The sequence below is a fragment of the Zea mays genome, chromosome 2 (assembly GCF_902167145.1).
Source record: "Zea mays cultivar B73 chromosome 2, Zm-B73-REFERENCE-NAM-5.0, whole genome shotgun sequence".
Classification (NCBI taxonomy): domain Eukaryota; kingdom Viridiplantae; phylum Streptophyta; class Magnoliopsida; order Poales; family Poaceae; genus Zea; species Zea mays.
Genome location: NC_050097.1, coordinates 21,152,136 through 21,171,647, shown reverse-complemented (window position 1 = coordinate 21,171,647; position 19,512 = coordinate 21,152,136). Strand labels below are relative to the sequence as shown.

General features: G+C 44.9%; 1 pseudogene across 1 annotated transcript; it reads right to left on the bottom strand.

Moving 5' to 3' along the window:
- Window positions 1–14,863: 14,863 nt before the first annotated feature.
- Window positions 14,864–18,349, bottom strand: LOC100303934 (uncharacterized; annotated as a pseudogene). The gene is made up of 3 exons (NR_157332.1): window positions 18,261–18,349; window positions 16,161–16,347; window positions 14,864–15,131 (listed from the first exon to the last, which is right to left on the bottom strand). The product of NR_157332.1 is annotated as an uncharacterized protein (transcript).
- Between the last annotated feature and the right edge of the window lie 1,163 nt (window positions 18,350–19,512).

The following is a 19,512-nucleotide window of genomic DNA, read 5'->3' as shown; positions in this document are numbered from 1 at the left end:
AGAGGCCATGTATGGGCGATCAGCTTTGTATACTGCGAGGGGCTGCCTGACCGAGGAGAAAACTTCTGGCAGGCTTCGCAGGATCTTGAGACCCGATTTGCGGCGCAGATCATTGCGGGCCAGTAAAAACCCTGGCGGATCACCTTGGCAGCTAGGGCCCTTGGCCCTGCATGTGAGCCGCACGTGCCACTGTGGACTTCACGTAGGATCTGCATGCCTTCGGTTTCGGTGACGCACTTAAGCATTGGCTGACTGACCCCTTTCTTGTAGAGTTGGCCTTCAATTAGTGCGAAGTCCCGGCTTCGATGCCTGAGGCGCTTGGCCTCGCTGACGTCGGTTGGATGATAGTACCCTTGCAGGAACAAGGTTATTGGTGCCCGCCAGTCCTCGGTCATGATTAGGTTGACTATGCGGTGGCCCTCGCTGTCATTAGTTATTTGGAGCCCTTCGGGGCTCCGGATGGCTGGCGTGCCGATGATGTGAAAGAACACGTCGGAGGGCAAGGACTCGCCCCTGGCGGCGGCCTTGGCCAATGCGTCGGCCTCCTCGTTCTTGGCCCTATCCACATGCTGCAAGGTGAACCCCTTGAATTGTCTCTCGAGGCTTCGGATGGCCACGAGGTATTGCATGAGCGCGGGGTCCTTTGCTGCGTAGTCTTTCTCGACCTGGCCGACAACTATCTTGGAGTCTGTTTTGATGATACAGGTGGTGACTCCGAGGGCCCTTAGCTTGCGGAGGCCGAGGATGACTGCCTCGTATTCTGCTATATTGTTTGTGCATCTATCGGATTCCAGAGCGAAGCTGAGGCGTGCTGCATATCTGTGCTTGACCCCGGCTGGTGAGGTGACGACTGCAGCGGCGCCTGCCCCCGCGTGGCACCATGCGCCGTCGCAGTGGATAGTCCAAACCTTCTCTGCGGACGGGTCTGGTTGTGTTATTGGCCCAGTCCAGTCGACGACAAAGTCTGCCAGGACTTGTGACTTGATGGCTGTCCTGGGCTCGAAGCTGATGTGGTAGCCGGATAATTCGGCTGCCCACTTGGCAATCCTCACCGATGCCTCCGGGTTTCTGAATAATTCACCGAGTCCCCTGTCTGAGGTGACTCAGACCTTGAATGCTTCAATGTAGTGGCGCAGTTTGCGCGAAGACATAACGACTGCGTAAGCAATCTTCTCCAGCTCTGTCATGTTGCACTTGGACGGTGTCAGTACCTCGGAGACATAGTAAACAGGGCACTGCCTGACCACACCCTCAACTGTCTGCTCCTGCACTAGTGCCGCGCTGACGGCGTGCGGCGAAGCCGCGACGTAGAGCAATAGGGGGAGCGAGGAGTCGGGGCTTGTGAGGAGGGCCAGCTCCGACAGGTACTGTTTTAGTGAGGCGAAGGCCGCTACCTGCTCTGGTCCCCAGGCGAAGTCCTTTGCACCGCAGAGTGTTTTGAGGAAGGGGAGACTTCGCTCGGCGGACCTGGAGATGAATCTGTTGAGAGCGGCCAATCTGCCTGTCAGACGCTGGACGTCCCTGACGGACTGCGGAGGCGACATGTCTACGATGGCCTGGATCTTGGTTGGGTTGGCCTCGATGCCGCGGCGTGATACCAGGTAGCCCAATATTTTGCCCTGGCGAACACCGAAGACGCACTTTTCTGGGTTTAGGCGGAGTCGTGCGTCTCGCATGTTCGCGAATGTCTCGGCGAGGTCGGCGAGATGGTCCTCCTTGTTCTTGCTGGCGACGACGATGTCGTCCACATATGTAAATATATTTCTGCCAACCTGCCCTTCGAGTACTGTTTTGGTGAGTCTGGAGAACGTGGAACCGGCGTTCTTGAGTCCCTCCGGCATTCTGATGAAGCAATATGTGCCGAAGGGTGTTATAAAGCTGGTGCTAGCCTTATCTTCCTCCTTCATGTATATCTGGTGGTAACCAGAGAAGCAGTCGAGGAGTGACATGACCTCGCATCCGGCCACGCTATCGACTATTTTGTCGATCCGCGGCAATGGGAAATTGTCCTTTGGACAGGCCTTGTTGAGACTAGTGAAGTCTATGCACATTCGCCATTTCCCGCTTTTTTTCTGCACCATTACAACATTGGAGAGCCAGGTGGGGTAAGCCACTGGCTCGATGAATTTAGCCTCTAGGAGGTGGTGCACCTCCGCCTTGGCGGCCTCTGTTTTTTCGTCGGACATTTTGCGAAGCCTCTGCTTTTTTGGTCGCACCGAAGGGTCAATTCCCAAGCTGTGCTCAATTATGGATCGGCTGACACCGACCAGGTCGAGGGCGGACCAAGCGAAGACGTCTTTATTCTTGGACAGGCAGCAGAGGAGTTTCTCTTCTTCATGCGAGGTGAGGTCTTCGCTGATAGTGACTGTCTGCTTGGGCGTGGCCTGATCGAGGGGGACAGTCTTGGTCCCGTCTTGGCTCTGCAGCTGTGCCTTGTCGTGCTGTTTATCGGTTGGGCTGGCGGGCGCGGGGACCTCGCGTTGGGCCGTGAGGCAGTGTACGTTCCTCTGACCGGGCACGAAGTCCCGCTCTATGTTGCGCGCCGTCTGCTGGTTGCCGTAGACCGTAATGGCGCCTAGCGGACCTGGTATCTTCATACATAGGTACAGTCCGTGGATGGCGGCTTCGAACTTATTGATGGAGCCCCGGCCCATGATGGCGTTGTATGGATATACCATATCCACGATATCAAAAGTCACTTGCTCACTTCGGGCATTGGGTGCTACACCGAAGGAGAGGGGCAACTCTATTTTGCCGACGGGAAAGGTGCCCTTGCCGCCGAAGCCATACAACGGGTTGTCAGAAGGCTTGAGCAGGCTGTGGCTTATACCCATGCGGTCGAAGGCGTGGAGGAAGATGATGTCCGCCTGACTGCCGTTGTCGACTAGGACTTTGTGTAGGTCCCAGCCTGCCACGCTGCAATTGATAACCATAGCGTCGATGTGGGGGGCGCTGCGCAGGTCAACATCTCGTGCGTCGAAGGTTAGCGGTATGTGGGACCACTTTGTCTGCACGACTGGGCCAGTGACGGCGACATGATTGATGCTGCGGTAGTGGTCCCGCTTTTGCCGCTTGGTGTCGAAGTCAGTGCTGGACCCCCCAGTTATCATGTGAATGACTCCGCGATATGGTTGATCGGCGAAGTCTTCCTGCTTTGGGGAATGGGGGATGTTTTGATGTTGCTAGTGTGGTGGTGGGGGTGGAGGAGGTACGATTTGTACCTCCTGATGGTGTTGGTAAGCGTGGTGCGGTGGATGCGGGGCGGGAGCGTGGATATATGGTGGAGGGGGTTGCTGGTAATTGTGCGCGACAATTCTGGGGTTGTCGGCTGGCTGCGCCCGTGCCATTCTTTCTCTGGTGGCCTTCGTTTCGGGGCAGTCTTTGGTTTGGTGGGCGCAGTCTTCGCCATGGAAAAGGCAGTAGAATCGGCGCGGCGGCTGCGCACGCCCTCAGCCCCTACCACGAGCTCCATTTCCGCGGCCCTGGGGGGGATATTCCTGGCGACGAGGGGGCTCAGCAGCGGGATGCTGGTTGGCGATGTTGTGCACTTGCTGCTGACTGCGACCGTCTCGACCGGAGTCTGGCTGCGGAGTCCTCGTCCACGTGCGGCTGGACTGTGGGGCATCTTTGGGTTTCCGCTGTGACTCAAATTAAGTGCTGAATTATTACATAGATCGGAGTTTTTGGGTAGCAAATAAGAGTTCACAAAATAAAATGCAGCGGATAATCGATGTCGTCGGTGTCGAGGAAATGGGCAAGGCCTAGCCCACTACTCCTCGTGCTCCTCTCCTGTCGGAGCAACATCCCACTCGACCGTCCAATCCGGTGGCAGGGTGGTAGGCCAAGTCACGCCATCAACCATTTCCTGTATGGTACCTGCAAAAATTATACCACAAGCAAGGCTGAGTATACTAATACTCAGCTAGACTTAACCGGTGTGAGGAGTCTACTCCTCTACCTCTAGACTATGCAGCTGTTTGGCTGAGGGGTTTGGTTTGCCAAAAACACTAGCTGTTTCTAAAATCAATTTTAGCTTTCCAAATTCTGTCATCATTAACTTAGCTAGGTTTGCTCCTTCTAAGCATACATGGTGACAAGCATTTAGTTCAATCAACAAATTGTCTCATGTAACCTCATTTCACTTTTTACTCGATGCAGTACAAGGGGTCAAGCAGTCTCATTAGCTACGAGAAGCAGATGATTTGAATCGAGTTTTAACCTTGCAAGGTAAACCTAAACACACGGCATGTCAGGGTACTCCGTCCCCACACATGACAACCGTCCCCATCGATTCCCCGTTCGCGTCCAGGCCTCACCGCCTTGGCATACAATGCTCCACTGACCCCGGCTGCCGCCGTGTAGTGACCGCACTTGTACCCACCATAGCTAGCATGGGAGACCCAGTCTTAGGTCGCATGAGGGATAAAGTCCACGCCCGGCATCACTCAGGTACTAGGTTTACCGGTTACCATTTTTCCCGGCATGTGCTTAGTACGTTCAAAAGCTTGACTCAGGTATCCACACATTAATCCTTAATTCCTTTTTTCCGTCTCATGGTCAAGGCATCCTCCCTGGATCCAGGTCCATAGACTAACATGGATCCCGTTATCAAGATGAATACAATCAATTCCTGACCTCGCGCAAGTGCTAGAAAAATCACTCGACTTCTACCGAGATCCTGATTAGCAAGTAGCTACTCGACCTAGCATACTAGTATTCATCTCAAAAAGGAATCCTAAGTTCATGCAACTAGAGGTTTCAAGCAACTCCTACACTTAAGTGCACATTACAATCCTACAAGCATTAAGTGTAGTAAAGTAGCATATAATAATACGGTTATGCACATAAACAGGGGCTTGCCTTCAATTGCTAGGGCTGCGGGGAGATCCTCGATAGCAGCCTCGGAAGCTTGCTCCTAGTCCTCCTCTTGGACAGTTCCTTGCTCGGGGATGAGCATGTACTCTCCGTCGGCGAGATTACAATCTAATGAATGCAATGCGTAAGATATATGCATGATACGATATGTGCTTTAGAAATCTCAACTTCATGATCTACTTGAGTTAGATAGAGTTAAACCTTACTTATGTGAGACTTTTGGGTGGTATACTTGGTAAATTGGGTCAAACTTAGCTAAGGTAAGTGGTAGTTTTTATTTCGGGGTTCCACTGAATTCTTTTTAAGGCTTAGTGAGTTCTGACAAGAATTCAAGTTGGACTTATTGGAGTGAGGTTTATTTCTTCTTTCTTTTTCTTTATTCTCTTTAAGTTTTTGGAGTGGGTTTGAACTACAAGATGCTTTAATAAAATTTCAAAAATACTGTAAAAATTACAGTGGCTTATTACTGGTGTATAATTCTCTGTCTCAAAATTTGGGGATCAGAAAGTGAATAGTTTTCTCTGGACAAAATTACCAAGTTTTAGGGCAGAAGGGGTGCTTTGAACTACAACTATTAGTTAACAGTAGGTAATTCTCTAAAACTTATTTTTGCTGGCTTTTAGGTGCTATAACATGACTTGACACAAATTTCTAGTCATTAATACTTATTAGTTATTTTACTAGGGTTTTCTCAAGTTTCTAGCCAAAGGGGTGCTTTCTACTATCACTATATTTGAAAAATATCAAACAACAAATTTCTGATTTTTCTTAGCTTCTATTTTGCGCAAGAGCAATCATTCTGAAGTTTGGCATCTTTTTGCTTAATGTAAGGGGTGGTATGCATTAATTGGATTAAATGGCTTTTCTTATAAAATATGGGCAATATGTATTATTTTATATCTTTTTAATGGGTTTGCATTTTTCTGTGATGGCTTATCTCATCATTGACTTAGCAAAAGTTTGGTTGCCCATTATTGCATTATTATGGGTTATTCATGATTTATTTGGAAAATGCCTCATTATCATATTATATTTGTTTACCCTACTTAAAATGATGGGCTGAGGTGTTCATTATTTTTACAGTGGGGTTCTGGTGGTTATAAGTCCACTGGATTTTTATTATCAATTTCGGGTCTGGTTTTGTAATTCTAACAATTGATTTCTAGTTGGAATAATGCTAAATAAAACATTTTACTTTAAAACTGATCTGGACTAAAGGTCCCTTTATTTTTCCTAGGTTCTCTGTTACTTAAGCAAACTAGGAAAAATAATTTCACTCACTGTTCATTAATTTCTAATGCCTTTCTGATTTTCCTAAGTTTTGGGCAAAATAGCTTTAAATGGATATCTACACTATATTTTTCAATACTGGGGTTCCTACTATTTTTAAACAGTGTCTAGATGAGGTTTGAATACCTACAAATTTTCTTAGGTTCAGCACAGAAGCAAAACTAATTTTCCTTAATTAAACAAGATTTGGTCAGTTTCTGTTTTTAATTTTAAACTCTAAAAATTAAAACAGAAAGCATAGAGTTTATTATTTTTAAATGATAGTTCATAATATTTAGGATCTAGCAAAATTAGTTTGACAACTTTTGATTAAGAATTCATCAAGTTATGGATTTTCTAAGTTCTCTGGTTATTTAAAAAGATTAACAGAATTGCTTAAATGGAAAACTACTTTGCACTGGGGTCCCTTACGGGTGTTTTAAGTTTTCCTCATGGATCAGTCCCTAGGCTACTATTCACATGAGCCACTGACATTGCAGAAAACCCTCCGGGTTCTTCTAATCCTAACCCGAGGTCCTTCTCCCAACTTAAACAGAAACCGCGACGGAAGAAAGGGCGGAGGGGCTTACCAGCGGCGAGATTGCTCCGGTGAGGTGGTCGAGGACATATGGGAGGTCTCTGGGATCACAGCGATGTACGGGTTGCCGTCGGGGATGGTCGGAGTCAGCCGGTCCACGTGCGCAGGCGGAGATGCTCGTCGGCGGCGAGAAGTCCGGCCTACTCACGGCGTGATAGTTCAATTGAATGGGTCAGAGAGCTTCATGGGATGCTAGAGAAGATGTGGGTGCAAGGAATTAGACGAAGACTCACTGGTTAGCTCGGTCCACGCGCGGCGGCGGAAGACCGAAGTCCGGCACGGGTGAAACTGCTTCTCCGGTGAGGCAATGCCTCGGCTCAAGCTTGGAGAAGCTTCACGGCTTCACTGGGAAGCGATCCAGGGGCTAGGGCGAGGCTGGAGTTCAACAGAAAGGGGTGGCCACGATGGCCGAGCCTGGGCAGGGATGGCGGGCGGCGGTGCTCGCTTTTCACGGCGAACTCCGGTGATCTCTAGCTCGGGCGAGGCTCGGGGTGTGCGGTGCCAACGGCTAAGGCCTCTTGGACGCATTTATAGGCGAGGGCACGACACAGGCGCGCAGGGCGAGGCGACCACGCGCGGGGCGCGCGCTGCCGCGACCAGTCCGCGCTCGGCCGGTCAGGCAAGCGATCGAACACGTGGCTTTTTGCTTCTGCCCGAGTTCAAGCGCCCATAGGTTGAAGATCTTCGCGAATTTGGGCATGATCGCTGCACAAGATTTGCTCCCCCGATAGATCTTTGTCGTTTGTGTGTGGAAGTCGAGCGGTTTGGGGCAGTGTACAGAGAGTTGTCGTGTCACAAAGGTGACAGTGTCACAAGGTGAGTCCCGAGGTAAAACTGTGCCAAAACCATGTCAAATGAAATTGGTTTGAGTTCAAACTTTTCCAGGGCGTGTTCAAGGGAATTTGGCACAACTTTGATGTTTGGACTTGTTTGATTTGAGTTTTGAAAAATAGAGAACAAGATTGATCTTTGGGAGGGGGTTGAAATTCAGATTTCTGAATTTCTGAATTTCCCCCAAGTGCATTAGTTTAGGGGGCTGTTTTGGGGATTTTAAAAAGTTCAAAAGGCAAAACTTCCTTACTATTCTTTGTTAGTTAATTAGTGAACTAAAACTTTGTAATTTGGTTTTCTCCAAAATTTGTATTTTTCTCCCAAGGGTTTCTCCCATTTACCCTTTATGCTTAAATGGTTCACTTAGGGTCAACTAAGGTTTAAGAGTTTTTCCTTCCTTAGAATTCATGAAAACTTTAAGGAGGGTTTAAGTAGACTTCAACATAATTCTTTGTTCTCATTTTTAATGTTTATCCTTTCATTGAGATTGCATGTGATCAAGGGTTGGGGTTAGCTTAAGGAAGAACCCTAAGTGACACTGGGGTGTCACAATCCCACTTGGAGCTCCCGAGGTTGCGCACTTGGTTCACCAAGGTTTTTAGCCGGTTGTACATGGCTTGCGGGTCTTCTCCTTGGTTGAGCATAAAGCGACCGAGCTCCCCCTCGATCGTTTCCCGCTTGGTGATTTTGATCACCTCATCTCCTTCGTGCGCGGTCTTGAGTACATCCCAAATCTCTTTGGCGCTATTCAACCCTTGCACCTTATTATACTCCTCTCGACTTAGAGAGGTGAGGAGTATAGTAGTTGCTTGAGAGTTGAAGTGCTCGATTTGGGCCACCTCGTCCTCATCATAATCTTCATTCCCTACGGATGGTACCTGTACTCCAAACTCAACAACATCCCATATGCTTTTGTGGAGTGAGGTTAGGTGATATCTCATCATATCACTCCACCTAGAATAATCTTCACCGTCAAACGTCGGTGGTTTGCCTAATGGGACCGAAAGTAATGGAGTATGTCTAGGAATGCGAGGGTCGCGTAGGGGGATCTTACTATACTTCTTGCGCTCTTAGCGCTTAGAAGTGATGGACGCGGCGTCGGATCCCGAGGTAGATGGCGACAAAGAGTCGGTCTCGTAGTAGACCACTTTCTTCATTTTCTTCTTCATTTCGCCATCCTTGTGCATCCTAATGCGCGAGGGGGATCCTTCCTTCTTTTTGTTGCCGGACTCCCTTGATGGAGCCTTCCCGTGGCTTGTAGCCTTGGCGGGGCTTGTGGGCTTGTTCCCGTCGATCACCATCTCCTTCTTGGCGTGATCTCCCGACATCACTTCGAGCGGTTAGGCTCTAATGAAGCACCGGGCTTTGATACCAATTAAAAGTCGCCTAGAGGGGGGGTGAATAGGCAAATCTGAAATTTACAAACTTAAGCACACACTACAAGCTGGGGCTAGCGTTAGAAATAAATGCGAGTCCGAAAGAGAGGGCGAAAACAAATCACAAGCGAATAAGAGCGGATGACATGGTGATTTGTTTTACCGAGGTTCGGTTCTTACAAACCTACTCCCCGTTGAGGTGGTCACAAAGATCGGGTCTCTTTCAACCCTTTCCCTCTCTCAAACGGTCACTTAGACCGAGTGAGCTTCTCTTCTCAATCAAACGGGACACTAAGTCCCCACAAGGACCACCACACAATTGGTGTCTCTTGCCTTGGTTACAATTGAGTTGAACACAAGAAAGAATGAAGAATAAAAGCAATCCAAGCGCAAGAGCTCAAATGAACACAAGTGTCTCTCTCACTAGTCACTATTTGATTGGAATGATCTTTGGACTTGGGAGAGGATTTGATCTCTTGTTTGTGTCTTGTATTGAATGCTATAGCTCTTGTATGAGGTGTGAAGGCTGAAAACTTGGATTCATTGAAGTGTGGTGGTTGGGGGTATTTATAGCCCCAACCACCAAAAGAACCGTTGGTGAAGACTGCTGTCGTATGGCGCACCGGACAGTCCGGTGCGCCAGCCACGTCACTTGACCGTTAGGGTTCGACCGTTGGAGCTTCTGTCTTCTGGGCCAGCGGACAGTCCGATGGTGCACTGGACAGTCACTGTTCACTGTCCGTTGTGCCTTCTGGCTCTGCTCTGACTTCTGCGCGCAATGTAGCGCATTAACTGCTCGTTGCAGACGACCGTTGGCACTGTGTAGCCGTTACTCCGCTGGCGCACCAGACAGTCCGGTCAATTATAGCGGAGCGGCTCCGAGAATTCCCGAAGGTGAGTAGTTTGGAGTTGAGCTCCCTGGTGCACCGGACACTGTTCGGTGGCAACCAGGGCACACTTCGGTTGTCTTTTGCTCTTTTTATTTGAACCCTTTCTTGGTCTTTTTATTGGTTTGTTGTGAACCTTTGGCACCTGTAGAACTCATAATCTAGAGCAAACTAGTTAGTCCAATTAATTTGTGTTGGACAATTCAACCACCAAAATTCACATAGGAAAAGGTGTAAGCCTATTTCCCTTTTAGGTATTAACATAATCAATTTCGATATCCCCCTTTTGTTGGTGATCCCTCAGAAAGTGATACCGAATATCTATGTGCTTAGTGCGACTGTGTTCAACGAGATTATCCGCCATACGGATTGCACTCTCATTATCACATAGGAGAGGGACTTTGCCCATTTTGTAGCCATAGTCCCTAAGGGTTGTCTCATCCAAAGTAATTGTGCACAACAATGGCCTGTGGCAATGTACTCGGCTTCGGCGGTGGAAAGAGCTACTGAGTTTTGTTTCTTTGAAGCCCATGACACCTAGGATCTCCCCACAAACTGACAAGTCCTTGATGTGCTCTTCCTATCAATTTTACACCCTGCCCAATCGGCATCAGAATATCCTATTAAGTCAAAAGTGGATCCCTTGGGGTACCAAAGCCCAAACTTATAAGTGTAAACTAAATATCTCATGATGCTCTTCACGACCCTAAGGTGAACTTCCTTAGGATTTTGCCTGGAACCTTGCACATATGCATACAGAAAGCATAATATCCGGTCGAGATGCACATAAGTAGAGTAAAGATCCTATCATCGACCGGTATACCTTTTGATATACGGATTTACCTCCCATGTCGAGGTCGAGATGCCCATTGGTTCCCATGGGTGTCTTGATGGGTTTGTCATCCTTCATTCCAAACTTCTTAAGTATGTCTTGAATGTACTTTGTTTGGCTGATGAAGGTGCCGTCTTGGAGTTGCTTAATTTGAAATCCAAGGAAATACTTCAACTCCCCCATCATAGACATCTCAAATTTCTATATCATGATCCTACTAAACCCTTCACAAGTTGACTTGTTAGTAGACCCAAATATAATATCATCAACATAAATTTGGCATGCAAACAAGTTTTTGCAACAATTTTAGTAAAGAGAGTAGGATCGGCTTTTCCGACTTTGAATCCATTAGTGATTAGAAAATCTCACAGGCATTCATACCATGCTCTTGGGGCTTGCTTGAGCCCATAAAGCGCCTTTGAGAGTTTATACACATGGTTAGGGTACTCACTATCTTCAAAGCCGGGAGGTTGCTCAACATAGACCTCTTCCTTGATAGGTCCATTGAGGAAGGCACTTTTCACGTCCATTTGATAGAGCTTAAAGCCATGGTAAGTAGCATAGGCAAGTAATATTCGAATTGACTCAAGCCTAGCTACGGGTGCATAAGTTTCATCGAAGTCCAAACCATCGACTTGTGAATAACCTTTGGCCACAAGTCGGGCTTTGTTTCTTGTCACCACACCAAGCTCATCTTGCTTGTTGCAGAATACCCACTTGGTACCTACAACATTTTGATTAGGACGTGGAACTAAATGCAATACCTCATTCCTTATGAAGTTGTTGAGCTCCTCTTGCATAGCCACCACCCAATCCGGATCTCTTAGTCCATCCTCCACCCTGTATGGCTCAATAGAGGACACAAAAAGAGTAATGATCACAGAAATGAGCAACTCGAGATCTAGTGGTTACCCCTTATGAATGTCACCAAGAATGGAGTTGACGGGGGTGATCTCGTTGAATTTCTTGGTGGACTCTTGGGTGTGGCGGTCTTTGACCCTGATTTTCTTGATCATCTTCCTTGTCTTCATTAACTTCATCTCCCCTTGATCATTGTCCTCCTCATGAGGTGGCTCATCTTCTTGATTTTCATCCTCATCATCTTGAGCCTGTTCCTCATCTTTGGTAGGTGGAGATGCTTGGTTGGAAGATGACGACTGATCTTGTGCTTGTGTGGGCTCTTCGGATTCCTTAGGACACACATCCCTAATGGACATGTTCCTTAGCGTGACGCATGGAGCCTCTTCATCATCTAATTCATCAAGATAAACTTGCACCCACTTGGGAGCCATTAGTCTCATCAAACACAATGTCACAAGAAACCTCAACCAATCTAGTGGATTTGTTGAAGACTCTATATGCCCTTGTGTTTGAGTCATAACCAAGTAAAAAACCTTCTAAAGCTTTATGGGCAAATTTAGATTTTCTTCCTCTTTTAACAAGAATAAAGCATTTACTCCCAAAGACTCTAAAATATGAAACATTGGGCTTTTTACCGGTGAGGAGTTCGTATGATGTCTTCTAGGATTCGGTGAAGATATAACCGGGTGATGGAGTAGCAGGCGGTGTTAATCGCCTTGGTCCAAAACCGGTCTGGTGTCTTGTACTCATCAAGCATGGTTCTTGCCATATCCAGTAGTGTTGTATTCTTCCTCTCCACTACACCATTTTGTTGAGGTGTATAGGGAGAAGAGAACTCATGCTTGATGCCCTCTTCCTCAAGAAATCCTTCAATTTGAGAATTCTTGAACTCCGTCCCATTATCGCTTCTTATCTTCTTGATCCTTAATTCGAACTCGTTTTGAGCCTGTCTTAAGAATCCTTTTAAGGTCTCTTGGGTTTGTGATTTTTCCTGCAAAAAGAACACCCAAGTGAAGTGAGAATAATCATCCACAATAACTAGACAGTACTTACTCCCGCCGATGCTTATGTGAGCGATTAGGCCGAATAGATCCATGTGGAGTAGCTCGAGTGGCCTGTCCGTCGTCATTATGTTTTTGTGTGGATGGTGGAATCCAACTTGCTTTCCTGATTGGCATGCGCTACAAACCCTGTCTTTCTCAAAATGAACATTGATTAGTCCTAAAATGTGTTCTAAGCTTGTGAAGATTCTTCATTCCAACATGGGCGAGTCGATGATGCCAGAGCCAGCCCATATTAGTCTTAGCAATTAAGCAAGTGTTAAGTTCAGCTTTGTTCTCATTAAAATCAACTAAATATAGCTAACCCTCTAACACTCCCTTAAATGCTATTGAATCATCACTTCTTCTAAAAACAGTGACACCTATATCTGTAAATAGACAGTTGTAGCCCATTTTGCATAATTGAGAAACATAAAGCAAATTGTAGTCTAAAGAATCTACAAGAAAAACATTGGAAATAGAATGGTAAGGAGATATAGCAATTTTGCCCAAGCCTTTGACCAAACCTTGATTTCCATCCCCGAATGTGACAGCTCTTTGGGGTTCATCATTTTTCTCATAGGAGGAGAACATTCTTTTCTCCCTTGTCATGTGGTTTGTGCACCCGCTATCGATTATCCAACTTGAATCACCAATGCATAAACCTACAAAATAATTTTAGGCCTTGTTCTTAGGTACCCAAAGAGTCTTGGGTCCTTTGACATTAGAAACAAGCACCTTGGGTTCCCAAACACAAGTCTTTGAACTCTTGTGTTTGCCCCCAACATATTTGACAACTACTTTGCCTTATTTGTTAGTTAAAACATATGAAGCATCAAAAGTCTTAAATGAAACATCATGCTCATTTGATGCAGCAGGAATTTTCTTTCTAGGCATTTTACATGAGTGGTATGCCTAGAGCTATAAGTCTCATTTTTGTACGTAAATGCATGGTGAGAAATATTATGAGGTTTTCTAGCATGAATCTTCCTAATCTTATGTTTGGGATAGTTTACAGGATATAAAATGTAACCCTCACATCCAAAACCATAGGAGCCTTGCCCTTAACAAAATTAGACAATCTTTTAGGGGCATTAAGCTTGACATCGCTCCCCTGTTGGAAACCAATGCCATCCTTAATGCCAGGGTGTCTCCCATTATAAAGCATGCTACGAGCAAATTTAAATTTTTCATTTTCGAGCTCATGCTCGACAATTTTAGCAGTTAATTTAGCTATGTGATCATTTTGTTCTTTAATCATGGCAAGGTGATCATCCATAGCTTCTACATTAACATCTCTACATCTAGTACAAATAGATACATGCTCAAAATAGATGTAGAAGGTTTGCAAGTATTTAATTCTTCTATCTTAGATTTTAATATAGCATTCTCATCTCTAAGATAGGAAATAAAATCATTGCAATCATTCAACTTTTCAATCTTACAAATTAAATTAGCATTCTCAGTTCTAAGACTAGAAATTGAACCATGACAAATGTTAAGCTCCTTAGTTAAGTTTTCACAATTTCTTCTTCCTAAGCATAAGCATTTTTTAGTTTAACAAATTTTTTGTTTTCTTTAATGAGGAAGTCATCTTGGCTATCCAAGAGTTCATCCTTCTCATTAATGGCTTCAATTAGTGAAAGGGAAATGTGCCCTTAGGCCATTTCTAAGTATTTTGGTGATTGAGTGCCAACACAAATGCCTAAGTGTTAATCTATGTCAATTGATGAACAAAGTGCAAATCAAGAGTAAAGGTATGTTTCTAAGACTTAGTAGATTGTTTTGGAGACTAATGTATTGTGTCTAAGTGATAGAAACAGGAAAAGACCAATTTGAAAAAGACTTGGCTGAGCAGCCAAGACTCTGCACAGTCTGGGTGCACCGGACAGTGTTCGGTGGTGCACCGGACAGTGTCCGGTGCGCCAGGCTGGCGGCTGTCAACTGGCTGCTCTCGGGACTTCGACGGCGGTGTATGACTATAAATCACCGGACTGTCCGGTGGTGCACCGGACTGTCCGGTGAGCCAACGGTCGGCCGCGTAATCCGCGCGCGACGCGTGGCAGAGCCAACGGTCAGAAGGGGGCACCGGACTGTCCGGTGTGCACCGTGTCGCAGAACCTCCCAAGTTATCGGGCCCACATGCACCTGTCCTTGTCTCAAAGACCTCAGACAGCTATGCGTGTGCACCAAACAACTTAACAGGATCTGTCCGAGTGCCCCGAGGACCCCGGATAAACGACTTACCGCCAAGATCGCAGGATTAAGTAAATACAACTCACATACAAACACTTGCAGCGGAAATAAATTCTTTATTACAAAATGATTACAAGTTACAACATTTACAAGTTATACTATATTACAATATATCATTGGAGTGATTACAAGAGAATTTGATTCAAAAATATTACAATTTGAATGTATAAAACATTTATAAGTTTTAAAATACATGCTAGCTTAAGTGACAGTCCTCAATAAAGAAGCTAAAGATGGGATATACTTATATAAGAAGGCCGAGCCCACCGGCACTTAGCACCATCCACAACAGAACAAAAATATAACCTGAAAAACAACAGGGAATAAAACCCTGAGTACACAATTACTCAGCAAGACTTACCCGACTAAAGAAAAGACTCTCAAGGATATGCTGGGTTTAAAAGGATTCAAGGTAAGGCTCATCAAATTTCAAAGACTCGTTTTTGCAGAAAAGCTTACTAGTAGTGGATCCTTATGCCAAAATTTTACTTCACAAGTTAAGTACTTTTCCTTAATCTAGATTTGCCTAATCTAGAGCATTCACTTGTCCTACACTAGCTTTATTTTAGCAGCTTTAGTTTCACTTGTTATCTACGCTGAAGGTCGAAGATTCAGTCTTCATATCCGAGAAGTTCGGCGATCCGAATCGATTAATACCCAGCTGGGGATCTCCAACCACACGACATATGTAGCACTTAACCCTTGCATATGTCAACTCGCCACCGGGTTTCTCAAGACCAGAACGGGTCCCCGCCAACCGAGAGCTCAATACCCCACCATCCAGCCTCTTGCCAGGTGGATACACGATACTCTCGCCATCTCTCCACTCCCATTGCGGGCCGGCCTTTCTGGTATTGGTCCAGCCGAGGCTAAGCTTACCCATGATGAGGCATGTGGCCAGTTAAAGGGTCCTAGATCAGCAGGCCAACAATCAGAACGGTCCTTAATCGACACAGACGGGCGACCTTTCCTGCTCAACGTCTGGTCTCATATTATTATTTAACACCCAAACCATGTACCTGACAGAGGTACTATACTTGAATGATGAATTCATCACTGCAGATGATGCGCTCACCATTACAAGTCCATTTTCATAAAACAAACCCATACCGAGTGTCACACATCATTCTTTTAAAAAGAAACAAGTTTTAATTCTCTAGGCAGGGCTAAGCCTCATTAGTTCTTTTTGTAAAACAGGTATCAAGGAGGATAATCAAATTCCAAGGAATGGCAATGCATCAACTATTTCATCACTCAACTCCTATCACCTAATGCAGCATATAAGTGATAAAAGTTTTAAAACAACAAGGAGGTGGCAAATGCACCGGGGCTTGCCTGGGATAACACTACGTTAGTGTTGTTAATTGACGACCACTTGGTGACCATATTCATCTCGGCACTTGATAGGTCCATCTCTCATTAGGTCGATTCGTCAACATCGTTTGTCGGAGTAGTTCATCATTTCATCATCTTGAGATCAACTCGGCTCTTGAACTCCGCCTCACGTGATCAGCTAGCGTACCTAATGAGATGCATAATGTGCATGCATGAATCATATAGAAAATAACACAAACTATAATAATGCTATGTAATATAGAATTGCTTATTTAACGGCGATGCACATTACAACACACATAAGCAAATATTAGATATCGATATATCACCAAGTACAACAAGCACACTTTTCTAGCTTAAACGGATCTAACTCAACTATACTTCACCTAGGTTTACCCATATTTTCATCGCATAATAAACATCTAAACCTAACCTTCACACGACGATAACTGATTAATCCTAAAATCAACCACTAAAATAGCACTACGTACTAAAAGAAAGCATCAAATTCAGCATACAATTAAAAACAATAGAAGCATACTGATAGAATCAACTCACTAATCTATTTACAATAACACTACACCTGTCTTACGTATTCCCCAACACAATCACATGACCTATAAAATATTAATACACTCTTAGTCTACTCTGCACCTCGAACCTAATCTTTGTCATATTATTATAAATAATGGGACCACTAAACAAACACTTTATGGCGAGGCACTTCAAAGATCATCTAATATAAGCACCATAAATACTTAATACCACCACAATATCTACAATGAAAAGAGAGGAAAGAATCCTTCCCTGTATAACTCAATGGACTAGCACACAAGCACTGCTACGGATCATGAGGTTATCCCAGAGCACATTTACTAAGGACAAAGAATCACTACCACTAATTTATCTATTTAATTTACTCGCCAAGTCAATAGTAGGAAATAACAATTCATCTTACCAACATCAATCAAGAATCGAAAACTAACTAATTACAGATTTTTTTTGGACAGCATTCAGCAGTCAATTGTTTTGCTCATAACTCACAAGATCTTAATCCAAAAATATTTACCTAAGACTTTCTAGAAAGCTTATAAAGTCCTCTATAACTTTCCTATTATCATCACAGCATGATTCGACCTGTAGAAAGGTCAAACAGAACTAAACATAAATTCTGTCCAGATTTGGACAGAATTCGGCTCTTTATTTCAAAAATTCATAACGGGAGTTTCAGACATCCAAATCAGGTGATCCTAGACTTTTTAGAAAGCTAATAGAATTCTCTACAATTCATTTATGAACATTCCAGGTTAATTTAATATATATCAAGGTCAGAAAATATGAGAAATGCTCTGCTGTCCAAATTGGGACAGATTCAGAGATCCTAACTCAAACAGCTGTAACTTAATTTATAGATCACCAAAAAGGGTGATCCAAATTTCGTTGGAAAGCTTAAGAAAAGTACTACAATTCTCCTATAATTACTAAGAGTTGATTCTCATTTTAGCTTAGCCAAACAATCCAACTTTTGAAACCTGTACAGAATTTGGATAGATTCTGAAACTGGACTTGGAAAAATCATAACTCCTAAACTACTGAACCTATGGTCATGAAATTTTTACACAAGCAAGATAAAAATATTATCTACAAGTTTTATATATAACACTTCTACAGAAAACACGATTTTCTTCACTCAACTATTACCACAACAGAGAGGATGTGTGCAGCAAAATTGAACTCAGGGACAATCAGATTCCTTAAGCGAGATTATGACGAAACAAATACTACATATCTACTTATTAACACAATAACCACATCATAAGCGAGGATACACTTTAACATCACCTAACATACCCACAATTATCACCATTAAAATACAAACAAGGGGATGCTTCCCTGCACACCGAGGGGCAGCACACAGACATGTCAAAAGACCTAGAGATCAATACCTCGCACACCGCCTATATAAAAGAAACCATCGTGACTAATATAACTATTAATCTATTCATCAATTAAATTAGTCGTAAAAACGATGCGTCATACCACTACTAAGTTGACTCGGATGAAAGCAAACATAGCGACGATCTAATGTTTAGACCTTACGTCGAGCACATAGCGAGCGTCGCACTGGCCTCGCTTCTTCTCCATCCAAAAACCTGAGATCTTTCTCTCCGCCACACTCGCACACAAATACACATAACCGCATATCAACATCAATAAAAATCTGCTCGCATTAGAAGAATTAGTGAAATAAAATAAAGGGGTTAGGAATCACCATGACTAAACACGGCGACGACGTCGGGGCTGCGGACGGTGGGGAGGAGCAGAGGGTATGGCCGACCAACAAGGAGGCAGGGAGCAGCGTGGTGAAGGAGATGGGGGGCAGGGCGAGCTCGTCCATGGGAGAGGCAGAGAGCAGTGCCGTAAGATGGAGTAGGGACGGCGGCCATCAGTAGAGAGGGCTGGGCGTGGGAAGCCTCCATGGGCTGCTCGGCTGGGCACCATGGGATATGGATGAGCAGGCGGCGGTGCAGAGCAAGGAACCGAAGATAGAAGATGCGGTGGGGAGAGAGGCTTCCAGGAGCCGTGCGTCACAGCAAGGGAGGAGGCAACGTATGGGATTTTTGTTCCAAGGAAAAGAGTAGATAATGAACAAGGTAGGGTGTTGATTGGATAAGGCTAACAGTATGTTGGCCGACATGGAGATAAAGAGGATTTTCTATATTTTTTAATTAAAGATACACGGATGATTTAGTTTTGTGGTTTAAATCTAAGCGAGATGTAAATAGGACAAAACAAAAGATATCTGTCAAACAATTACAGAGTACGCTTGATTTGATTTAAAGTCAGATAATTTACTGAAGGAATAAATCTTAATGATAAATCCTCAAATGTGATTTCTCAGCTGACGAGCGGAGACAAAATTATTTTGCACCAAAAACTTTAGTTGCCGAGATCCGCTTAATTTATCTGGGACAAGATGGTATTGTTCCATTGATTTATCTGGGATCGAATAAATTCGCCCGCAACCAAATACTTGGATTTCTCTACCATAATTAGCGTGCAGGATGAAACCAACCTCGGTTATCGACTTTGAGTGTGTTTTCCTCGAATAGCACGCGCAGTCCAGATTTATGAAATCAGTCGATTCCCAATTTTACACTCGCTAGCACGTCAGACATGCGGCAGTGGAGTGACGGAAGGCGCGACACGTAGTGAAGAGTTGAATCGGTGGCCGATTTGGATAAACGAAAGGGATAGCGGTAGGGAGATAAGGTGCACACAGGGACCTCCGTGGAGACGATACGTGTCTTTCACGTAAGTGAGAAGCTGTGCGTTGTCACACACAGGGTTA